Below are 12,378 nucleotides of genomic sequence, written 5' to 3' on the forward strand. Positions count from 1 at the left end.
GATAAGACAGAGAGAGAGAGAGAGAGAGAGAGAGAGATAAGAGAGAGAGAGAGAGAGAGAGAGAGAGAGAGAGAGAGAGAGAGAGAGAGAGAGAGAGAGAGAGAGAGAGAGAGAGAGAGAGGAGATATATACAGATACAGAGAGAGGAGATATATACAGATACAGTGAGGAGAGAGGAGATATATACAGATAGAGAGAGAGAGAGGATATATATACAGATACAGAGAGAGAGGAGACATATACAGATACAGTGAGAGAGGAGACATATACAGATACAGTGGGAGAGAGGAGATATACAGAGATGAGATATATACAGATACAGAGAGGAGATATACAGAGATGAGATATATACAGATACAGAGAGGAGATATACAGAGATGATATATACAGATACAGAGAGGAGATATACATAGATGAGATATATACAGATACAGAGAGAGAGAGGAGATATATACAGAGAGGAGACATATACAGATACAGAGAGAGAGAGGAGACATATACAGATACAGAGAGAGAGAGGAGGCATATACAGATACAGAGAGAGAGAGGAGATATATACAGAGAGGATATATACAGAGATGAGACATATACAGATACAGAGAGAGAGAGAGAGAGAGAGAGGAGACATATACAGATAGTGAGAGAGGAGACATATACAGATACAGTGGGAGAGAGGAGATATATACAGAGAGGAGATATATACAGATACAGAGAGAGAGAGGAGACATATACAGATACAGAGAGAGAGAGGAGACATATACAGATACACAGAGAGAGAGGAGGCATATACAGATACAGAGAGGAGACATATACAGAGAGAGAGAGAGAGAGAGAGGAGACATACAGTGGGGCAAAAAAAAGTATTTAGTCAGCCACCAATTGTGCAAGTTCTCCCACTTAAAAAGATGAGGCCTGTAATTTTCATCATAGGTACACTTAAACTATGACAGACAAAATGAGAAGGAAAAAAATCCAGAAAATCACATTGTAGGATTTTTAAATGAATTTATTTGCAAATTATGGTGGAAAATAACTATTTGGTCACCTACAAACAAGCAAGATTTCTGGCTCTCACAGACCTTCTTTAAGAGGCTCCTCTGTCCTCCACTCGTTACCTGTATTAATGGCACCTGTTTGAACTTGTTATCAGTATAAAAGACACCTGTCCACAACCTCAAACAGTCACACTCCAAACTCCACTATGGCCAAGACCAAAGAGCTGTCAAAGGACACCAGAAACAAATTTGTAGACCTGCACCAGGCTGGGAAGACTGAATCTGCAACAGGTAAGGAGCTTGGTTTGAAGAAATCAACTGTGGGAGCATTTATTAGGAAATGGAAGACATACAAGACCACTGATAATCTCCCTCGATCTGGGGCTCCACGCAAGATCTCACCCCGTGGGGTCAAAATGTTACTTTGTTACTTTAGACCCAGCTCTCTGCAGGTCATTCACTAGGTCCCCCCGTGTTGTTCTGGGATTTTTGCTCACCGTTCTTGTGATCATTTTGACCCCACGGGGTGAGATATTTTTTTCTTTTAATTTTGTCTGTCATAGTTGAAGTGTACCTATGATGAAAATTACAGGTCTCTCTCATCTTTAAGTGGGAGAACTTGCACAATTGGTGGCTGACTAAATACTTTTTTGCCTCACTGTATATACAGATAGAGGGAGAAAGTGACAGCGGTAGAGATAAAAGGAGGAAAGAGAGCAAGGGGAAGGAAAGAGATACAATACAATCCCAGTCATACCAGGTAAACTGGTTGTGCCAGTTAGTGTGCATGTTTTGCACACACACACATAGCTCAGGGATGCTAAATTAATTAGCACTTTATCAGCCTGCTTATTCTAAGTACAGACTGGTTGGAATAATATGGAGAACGAGAGGGAGGGAGGGAGACAGGTGAAAAACACCAGCACACCGCCATGCAATCTCCATAGACAAACATTGGCAGTAGAATGACCTTACTGAAGAGCTCAGTGACTTACAATGTGGAACCGTCATAGGATGCCACCTTTCCAACAAGTCAGTTCATCAAATTTCTGCCCTGCTAGAGTTGCCCCGGTCAACTGTAAGTGCTATTATTGTGAAGTGGAAATGTCTAGGAGCAACAACGGCTCAGCCGTGAAGTGGTAGCCCACACAAGCTCATAGAACGGGACCGCCGAGTGCTGAAGCCCGTGGCACGTAAAAATCTACTGTCCTCGGTGGCAACCTCACTACAGAGTTCCAAACTGCCTCTGGAAACATCAGCACGATAACTGTTCGTCGGGAGCTTCATGAAATGGGTTTCCATGGCCGAGCAGCTGCACACAAGCCTAAGATCACCATGTGCCAAGCCAATCGTCAGCTGGGGTGGTGTAAAGCTCGCCGCCATTGGACTCTGGAGCAGTGGAAATTCTCTCTGGAGTGATGAATCACACTTCACCATCTGGCACAAATCTGAGTTTGGCTGATGCCAGGAGAATGCTACGTGCCCGAATGCATGTTGCCAACTGTAAAGTTTGATGGAAGAGGAATAATGGTCTGGGGCTGTTTTTCATGGATCGGGCTAGGCCCCTTAGTTCCAGTGAAGGGAGATCTTAACACTACAGCACACAATGACATTCTCGACGATTCTGTGCTTCCAACTTTGTGGCAAAGGTTTGGGAAAGGCCCTTTCCTGTTTCAGCATGACAATGCCCCTGTGCACAAAGCGAGGTCCATACAGAAATGGTTTGTTGAGATCAGTGTGGAAGAACTTGACTGGCCTGCACAGAGCCCTGACCTCAACCCCATCAAACACCTTTGGGATTGGAACGCAGACTGCAAGCCAGACATAATCGCCTAACATCGGTGTCCGACCTCACTAATGCTCATGGCTGAATGGAAGCAAATCCCCGCAGCAATGTTGCAACATCTAGTGGAAAGCCTTCCGAGAAGAATAGAGGCTGTTATAGCAGCAAAGGGGGGGGGACCAACTCCATATTAATGAGTCGAGCAGGTGTCCACATACTTTTGCTTATGTTGTGTATATTAGAATCCAGTTATGACCCAATTGGGACCTAATACTGCTGTATTAAGGGTTGGCCAACCCTTCTCCTGGTGTGCAGGATTTTGCTCCATTCCTGCTCGGAATCAGAAATCAAGTTCCTGATGAGTAGAATCAAGTCATGAACAGGAGCAAATACACCAAACCCCATTTTGATTTTGACAATTCAAAAACCTTGTCGTCGTCACACACTCTCTCTTTCCCCATTTGAACACATTGACCATTATCTCAGAACCTAAATCCACTGGAACACACAGTGGTTGACAATCAAATGAGACCATTTAAAAACGCTCCCCTTCCCACTGCCTCATTACATCTGGCAATCATTTTGATCTGAGCTCACATTATTCCGATTCACACCGACTCACTTGCCCTTTGCTCCGCCAGGGTTACAGCCAGACGTCCCTCTTGCGAGCCACGGCGGGGACAAAAATCTCCTCAGCCCGTGTGGTTGACTCGTTGGCTATTGCCAGAGGCTGGCATTGGTAGGGGAGGTGGGAGTAGGGGGAGAGCTGAGAGAATGGAGCTTAACGGCTTTAACATGCACAAAAGATGTCAAGTCTGGTGATTACATAGACTGATAAGGGCCGGGTGGATCTGGAGCCTAACGTTGCTTATCTTTCCTCTTCTCCTCGCAGCGTAGGTTCCCCTTGGAGCGGAGAGCTTACAGGGGGGTTTGACGGTGTGTGTGTGTGTGGGTCAGGAACTCAAATCATGGGACTGCACCCAATAGGTTAATCAACAAATTCCAAATCAAACCCTAGCCCCAGACCTGTAAAGGATTTCACAGGTAATAGGTCAACACAACCGAGCTCTCTCTCCTCCCCTCTCTCGTCTCTTCCATTCCCACTGACGAGCTGCCTTTCTATCCCGCTCAAGCACGGAGCCGTTGCTTGCTAGTGGTAGTCCAAAGACACAGCCGACGACCATAGCCGCGGGAAGCAGGGGTGCTGAGGGTGCTGCAGTACCCCCTGAATTTAAAAAAATACATTTTCAAAATACATATACAGCACCAGTCAAAAGTTTGGACACGCCTACTTTTTATTTTACTAAACTCAACACAAAAAAAGAAACGTCCTCACTGTCAGCTGTGTTTATTTTTGGCAAACTTAACATGTGTAAATATTTGTATGACCATAACAAGATTCAACAACTGAGACATAAACTGAACAAGTTCCACAGACATGTGGCTAACAGAAATGGAATAATGTGTCTCTGAACAAAGGGGGGGGGGGGTTCAAAATCAAAAGTAACAGTCAGTATCTGGTGTGGCCACCAGCTGCATTAAGTACTGCAGTGCATCTCCTCCTCATGGACTGCACCAGATTTGCTGTGAGATGTTACCCCACTATTCCACCAAGGCACCTGCAAGTTCCCGGATATTTCTGGGGGGAATGGCTCTAGCTCTCACCCTCCGATCCAACAGGTCCCAGACGTGCTCAATGGGATTGAGATCCGGGCTCTTCGCTGGCCATGGCAGAACACTGACATTCCTGTCTTGCAGGAAATCACGCAAAGAACGAGCAGTATGGCAGGTGGCATTGTCATGCTGGAGGGTCATGTCAGGATGAGCCTGCAGAAAGGGTACCACATGAGGAAGGAGGATGTCTTCCCTGTAACGCACAGCGTTGAGATGTCATTGCAGGCAAACAAGCTCAGTCCGATGATGCTGTGAAACACCGCCCCATACCATGACGGACCCTCCACCTCCAAATTGATCCCGCTCCAGAGTACAGGCCTCGGTGTAACGCTCATTCCTTCGACGATAAATGCGAACCCGACCATCACCCCTGGTGAGACAAAACCACAACTCGTCAGTGAAGAGCACTTTTTGCCAGTCCTGTCTGGTCCAGCGACGGTGGGTTTGTGCCCATAGGCGACGGTGGGTTTGTGCCCATAGGCGACGTTGTTGCCGGTGATGTCTGGTGAGGACCTGCCTTACAACAGGCCTACAAGCCCTCAGTCCAGCCTCTCTCAGGCTATTGCGGACAGTCTGAGCACTGATGGAGGGATTGTGCATTCATGGTGTAACTCGGGCAGTTGTTGTTGCCATCCTGTACCTGGCTCGCAGGTATGATGTTCGGATGTACCGATCCTGTGCAGGTGTTGTTACATGTGGTCTGCCAGTGCGAGGACGATCAGCTGTCCATCGTGTCTCCCTGTATCGCTGTCTTAGGCGTCTCACAGTTCGGACATGGCAATTTATTGCCCTGGCCACATCTGCAGTCCTCATGCCTCCTTGCAGCATGCCTAAGGCACGGTCACACAGATGAGAAGGGACCCTAGGCATCTTTCTTTTGGTGTTTTTCACAGTAAGTAGAAAGGCCTCTTTAGTGTCCTAAGTTTTCATTACTGTGACCTTAATTGCCTACCCTCTGTAAGCCGTTCCACAGGTGCATGTTCATTAATTGTTTATGGTTCATTGAACAAGTTTGGGAATCTGTGTTTAAACCCTTTACAACGAAGATCTGTGAAATTTGGATTTTTATTAATTATTTTTGAAAGACAGGGTCCATATGTTTATTTTCTACATTGTTGAATAATAGTGAAGACATCAAAACTATGAAATAACACATATGGAATCATGTAGTTAAAAAAAGTTTCACAAATTAAATTCTTCAAAGTAGCTACCCTATGCCTTGATGACAGCTTTGCACACTCTTGGCATTCTCTCAACCAGCTTCATGAGGTAGTCACCTGGAATGCATTTCAATTAACAGGTGTGCCTTGTCAAAAGTTCATTTGTGGAATTTCTTTCCTTCTTAATGTGTGTGAGCCAATCAGTTGTGTTGTGACAAGAAACGACAGTCCACTATTACTTTAGAACAAGGTCAGTCAATCCGGAAAAAGTCAAGAACTTTGAAAATGCAGTTGCAAAAACCATCAAGCGCTATGATGAAACTGGCTCTCATGAGGACCTCCACAGGAAAGGAAGACCCAGAATTACCTCTGCTGCAGAGGATAAGTTCATTCGAGTTACCAGCCTCAGAAATCGCTGCCCATTAAATGCCTCAGAGTTCATATAACATACATCTCTACATCAACTGTTCAGAGGAGACTGCGTGAATCAGGCATTCATGGTCGAATTGCTGCACTACTACTGAAGGACACTACTAAAGGACACTAGTAATAAGAAGATATTTGCTTGGGCCAAGAAACACAAGGAATGGACATTAGCCAGATGGAACTCTGGTCTGATGAGGCCAAATTTGAGATTTTTTTTACCTACCTCATCCCCATACTGTTTTTATTTATTTACTTTTCTGCTCTTTTGCACACCAATATCTCTACCTGTACATGACCATCTGATCATTTATCACTCCAGTGTTAATCTGCAAAATTGTAATTATTCGCCTACCTCCTCATGCCTTTTGCACACAATGTATATAGACTCCCTTTTTTTCCTACTGTGTTATTGACTTGTTAATTGTTTACTCCATGTGTAACTCTGTGTTGCCTGTTCACACTGCTATGCTTTATCTTGGCCAGGTCGCAGTTGCAAATGAGAAGTTGTTCTCAACTAGCCTACCTAGTTAAATAAAGGTGAAATAAAAAAAATAAAAAGAATGTACAAAGCTGTCATCAAGGCAAAATGTGGCTATACTAAAGAATCTCAAATATAAAATATATTTTGATTTGTTTAACACTTTTTTTGGTTAGTGCATGATTCCATACGTGTTATTTCATAGTTATGTTTCACTATTATTGTACAATGTAGAAAATAGTGGCTGTAATGGGGATGGGAAGGTGTAGACTGGAGTGAGGACGTAGTCATAAGCGGTCCGTTCCCCAGCCTGCAGCAGCAGGGTGTCTGTGTTAACATGCAGAGCGTGAGCTGCTGATAGATGCCAGCTAGGGTGTGTGTCCGTGTGTGTTTTTCCCAGCCTTGACTTTAATGAATGTTGGGCCTTTCATCATCGTTCTTTTGGACAGTGTCGGAAGCACTGCAGAGTCTCATCTTTCCCAGTCATTTTCACGGGCACACACACACACACACACACGAGAGGTGGGGGGGTGAATAAAATATTACGTCTGGATCGCATACAGCACGGATCAATTCTGGTTCGTATCCTAGATATGGGAAATATGCTCTACTACTGCCATCTAGTGGTGAAGATGGGAACGTTTCTGCTTTTTATGAGTCTGAACATAGGAAGACTGCTTAAAAAGGTAGACGTGCCATGAGCAGCACCACAGATATTGAGATCAGCGAGATGTAAGACCTCGCTCTCACACAGATGCTGGCCTTCTAGGCCTAGTTGCAAAGAAAAAGCCATATCTCTGTCCAGTGTCTAATGTTCTTTAGACCATTTTAATATTTTATTTTTAATTGGCCTAAAAGGCCAGTATCCTGGAGTCACCTCTTCACTGTTGACGTTGAGACTGGTACTTTGCCGGTACTATTTAATGAAGCTGCCAGTGGAGGACTTGTGAGGCGTCTGTTTCTCAAATTAGGCAAGCAAATGTACTTTTCCTCTTGTTCAGTTGTGCACCGGGGCCTCCCACTCCTCTTTCTATTCTGGTTAGAGACAGTTTGCGCTGTTCAGTGAAGGGAGTAGTAACAGAGCGTTGTACGAGATCTTCAGTTTCTAGGCAATTTCTCGCATGGAATAGCCTTCGTTTCTCAGAACAAGAATAGGCTGACGAGTTTCAGAAGAAAGTTATTTGCTTCGAGCCATGTTGAGCCTGCAATCGAACCCACAAATGCTGATGCTCCAGATACTCAGCTAGTATAAAGAAGGCCAGTTTTATTGCTTCTTTAATCAGAACAGTAGTTTTCAGCTGTGCTAACATAATGCAAAAGGGTTTTCTAATGATCAATTAGCCTTTTACAATGATCCACTTGAATTAGCTAACACAACGTGCCATTGGAACACAGAAGTGATGGTTGCTGACAATGGGCCTCTGTACGCCTATGTAGATATTCCATTAAAAATACAAATCTGCCTTTTCCAGCTAGAATCGTCATTTACAACATTAACAATGTCTACACTGTATTTCTGATCAATCTTATGTTATTTTAAAATGGGCAATAAAGTTGCTTTTCTTTCAAAAACAAGGACATTTCTAAGTGACCACAAAACTTTTGAACAGTAGTGAATACTTTCATATGGATTCTGGATGGTTGTGTACAGGAATGGTGTGACTTGCACCTCCAAACACACACACACACACACACCTATAACACAGTTCTCGAAAACCTGTCAGCACCAGCTAGCTTTTCAAACACTTCATGATTCCAAATTCAATCAACATGTCTTTGATGCAGATGGATATTCCTGTATGTGTGAGCTCGGAATGTATTCCCCCATTCTGGGATGTGTGTGTGTGTGTGTGGTGTCTGCAAAAGAAGAAGAGTGTATTTGCAGAGAGGGGTGATAGGAACGAAAGCAGGTGCTAATGAAAGAAAAGAGCGGTGGAGGAAACAAGTCTTATGCTAATGTGCTTTGTCGTCTATTCTGAAAGTGCACTCCTGAGGTTAGTATAGTTCAAATGAGAGGGGACCCTGCTAGGCCTCCTCTTCCCCTCAGTCTCTTCCTTTCTCACCCTCTCCCAAGTGCACTGCAGACGTTAGTATAGTTACAATGAGAGGAGACCTGCATTTGAATATAGGAGGATGCTGCTAGTGTAGAATCACACACTATGGCGATCAGATGAGACTGAAACATTGACATACAAAACACGATATACAACTTTATTGTCCGTATGTTAGAGCGAACAGCGGAAATATGTATTCTGCTCTGTTCTCAACCTCCCCGCAGAAAGCACACATCCCACATACAGGGTCAAGCTGCGCCCCTGGATGGAGAGCAACTTGCGGCAAGAGAGCAATGAGCAGAGGCATATAGTAAAAACAGATATGGAATATAGATCTCTTTCTCACACACACTCTCTTTCACCCTCGCACACACACTCCAACTTCACACACAATTCAAACCAACAAGTTGTTAACACAGTGCAGTTGCGATAGGTGAGGAAAAGGTCAGAAGGATCGGACGTAAACACTGTTCAGAAATACTCCACGGAGCAAGAGGCACGCTGTCAAAAATCACTCCCCATTTAGTCCTGTGTGTGTGTGTGTGTGTGTGTGTGTGTGTGTGTGTGTGTGTGTGTGTGTGTGTTGGGTCTGTATCTGAGAGGAAGCAGGCATGTGAGAATACAGAGACAACGAGAGAGGAGAGAAAGAGAGGGACAGCAAAACAGGATAGCAGTTATGTCAACACTACTATCTCCAGGGCACGATCTCTCTCACTACTGATCAAACTCTGAACACAGCCGTGGCTAAAACAACACCTGGTGTGTCAAACTAGGCGTGTACAGACAGACTCACACACACACCGAAATATTGCAGTTGTGATCGGTCTGACAGCGGGTTCACACCTGTCAAAAACCCCCATGGTCAAAAGAAACTAGAAGTGATTTTCTATTCTATCACGTCTGTGGTTGAAAAACAATGCAAAGGTTGGTGTTTATCCTCTCCAAACGCACACGGACCAACGCTACCAATTTGTCACTAAAACAAACAAAAGAATGACGAAAAACAAAGGCAATCACGGAGACTCAGGTGACTCATTCCAATAGCACATCATTCAGCTTGGTGGCCAAAGCAATGAAAACCCATCCAGATAAATACATTTCAATATTCATTAAAGCCATCTCCGCTAAAAAAATTAAGCAAGGAAACAAATCAACTGGGAGAGTTGGGAGTAAAAACAGACGACCAGAGTGAGCCGGTGCACTCGAGAACTGTAGTGTACGCTGCATTTAGCTGCTTCTTAAGACTTGACTGAGCAATCAAACCCACATGCATTTGTGCACGTGCTTGTACGCAGGCACGCACAAATATCAATTTCCTTCACACAATACAGTGTTTTATCAGAAATATGCTTAGTTGGGGTGGGAAATTAATGTCAACTAAGTAGGACTAGTTTACCAGACGAGCTAAATGACTTCAACGCTCACTTTGAGGCAAGCAACACTTAACCATGCATGAGAGCAGCTGTTCCGGACAACTGTGGGATCACGCTCTCCATAACCGAGATGAGTAAGGCCTTTAAACAGGTTAGCATTCACAAGGCCGCAGGGCCAGACGGACGAGCTGGCAAGTGTCTTTTCAACCTTTCCCTGAACCAGTCTGTAATACCTACTATGTTCAAGTTCCTCGGGTTCCACATCACTAACGATCTATGATGGTCCACACACACCAACACAGTCCTGAAGAGGGCATGACAATGCCCCTTTTCCCTCAGGAGGCTGAAAGGATTTGGCACGGGCCATCAGATCCTCAAAAAGTTATACAGTTGCACCATCGAGAGCATCTTGACTGGCTGTATCACCGCTTGGTATGGCAACTGCTTGGTATGGCAACTGCTTGGCCACAAGGCACTACAGAGGTTAGTACGTATGGGCCGGTACATCACTAGGGCTGAGCTCCCTGCTATACAAGACCAGAGGAAGGCCCTAAAAATTGTCAAAAGACTCCAGCCACCTGCCATAGACTGTTCTTTCTGCTACCACCAGATAATGGTAACGAAGTCTGGAAACAACAGGACAGCTTCTACCCCCAAACCAATAAGACTTCTAAAGAGTTAGTTAACAAAATAGCTACCCAGACTTTTTGCACAAACTTTGCTATTGTTTATTATCTATCCTGTTGCACATCGACTCGGTATTGGAACTCTGTGTATATAGCAAAGTTATCGTTACTCCTTGTGTATTTATTATTATGTGTAATTCATTTTCTTTTTTCTCAATTTTCTTTCTCTACATTGTTGGGAAGGGCCGTAAGTAAGCACTTCACTGTAAGTCTAGACCTGTTGTTTACAAAGCATTTGACGAATAACATTTAATTGGAGTCTATTGTGGTCAAGGTACAGTAGTTCACATAGGCCACGCCGTTTCATTTTCTAACCAGCAGAGGGCACTAACTCCGATATTACTATGGTACTCACACATATTATTAGGACATACTGATGTCATTCATTTCTATGATAACTGAGTGCTAACTATGTGGAACTGAGTTAGGAAAGAGCTTTCAATACCAAATAGGCCCCCGTCCTACACCAGGGGTGTCAAACTCATTTCATGGAATTTTTTGCTCTCCATTTTCTTTCAATTAAGACCTAGACAACCAGGTGAGGGGAGTTCCTTACTAATTAGTGAACTTACTTCGTCAATCAAGTACAAGGGAGGAGCGAAAACCAGCAGAAACTCCGCCCCTCCATGGAATGAGTTTGACACGTGCACAACTGTAGAGGTCTACACGGGTCCAAAAAGTTGGACCTGTTCCGAAATGGACCTGGGGCTTTCCCACCCAGACCCGATATACATAAATATAGAGACCCATTCTCAACGGACAACTAGACCCGTTCCATAGAGACCCGGTCTGATTAGATATGATTGAGGGAAGCAGCAGAAAAGTTATTTTATAAGCTACTATTATTAACAGGAGCTGATAAAGCACAAGAGGGAGAGAGGTGCCGCTCTAGCAGGCTGGAGGGAACGAGAGACGGCAACCAACCAAGCCGGCTCGCGCTCTCGTAGACTAATAGCTGCCATAGCTAGGTTATTTATCATCAAATACGATGACGTAGGACCTGTCTCGACTGCCTCAAACCGGGAGAAGCTAGTTAATTAAGTTAGCTAACGTTAGCTAGCTGAGGCTGCGGTGCTTTCTAAACCTACAATTACAAATAACAACAACTCCACTCAGAATATTAAGTAGCAGCCTGGCTACTTGTTGGCTCTTGGTTGTTGTAGCCTGTCCTTCTCCTTTAACTTTTAATTATGTCATTTTAATTCCATCTTCCATTGATTAGACGGCTCCTAACTTCTGCCACACACGGAGCGAGGCTATATGACTGCTTTTATGAGTCATGATTGGCCAACAACAAGATACAAGCGCCACTTGTATCTTGCCACGTGAAAAGCAAGAGCAGCATAAATTCTCTCTCTCTCTCTCTGTATATATCTCTCTCTCTGTATGTATGTATGTATGTATGTATGTATGTATGTATGTATGTATGTATGTATGTATGTATGTATGTATGTATGTATGTATGTATGTATGTATGTATGTATGTATGTATGTATGTATGTATGTATGTATGTATGTATGTATGTATGTATGTATGTATGTATGTATGTATGTATGTATGTATGTATGTATGTATGTATGTATGTATGTATGTATGTATGTATGTATGTATGTATGTATGTATGTATGTATGTATGTATGTATGTATGTATGTATGTATGTATGTATGTATGTATGTATGTATCTCTCTCCTCTCTCTCTCTCTCTCTCTCTCTCTCTCTCTCTCTCTCTCTCTCTCTCTCTCTCTCT

At 43.8% G+C, this 12,378-nt stretch overlaps 1 protein-coding gene across 2 annotated transcripts in view; it reads right to left on the reverse strand.

The window, feature by feature from the left end:
• The window catches only part of LOC109891996 (MICOS complex subunit mic25a), a 53,777-nt gene that overhangs the window by 38,193 nt on the left and 3,206 nt on the right, over positions 1-12,378 (reverse strand). The gene's annotated exons all lie outside the window — the stretch shown is intronic.

The sequence above is a fragment of the Oncorhynchus kisutch genome, linkage group LG1 (genome assembly GCF_002021735.2).
Source record: "Oncorhynchus kisutch isolate 150728-3 linkage group LG1, Okis_V2, whole genome shotgun sequence".
In the NCBI taxonomy this organism is placed as follows: Eukaryota; Metazoa; Chordata; class Actinopteri; order Salmoniformes; family Salmonidae; genus Oncorhynchus; species Oncorhynchus kisutch.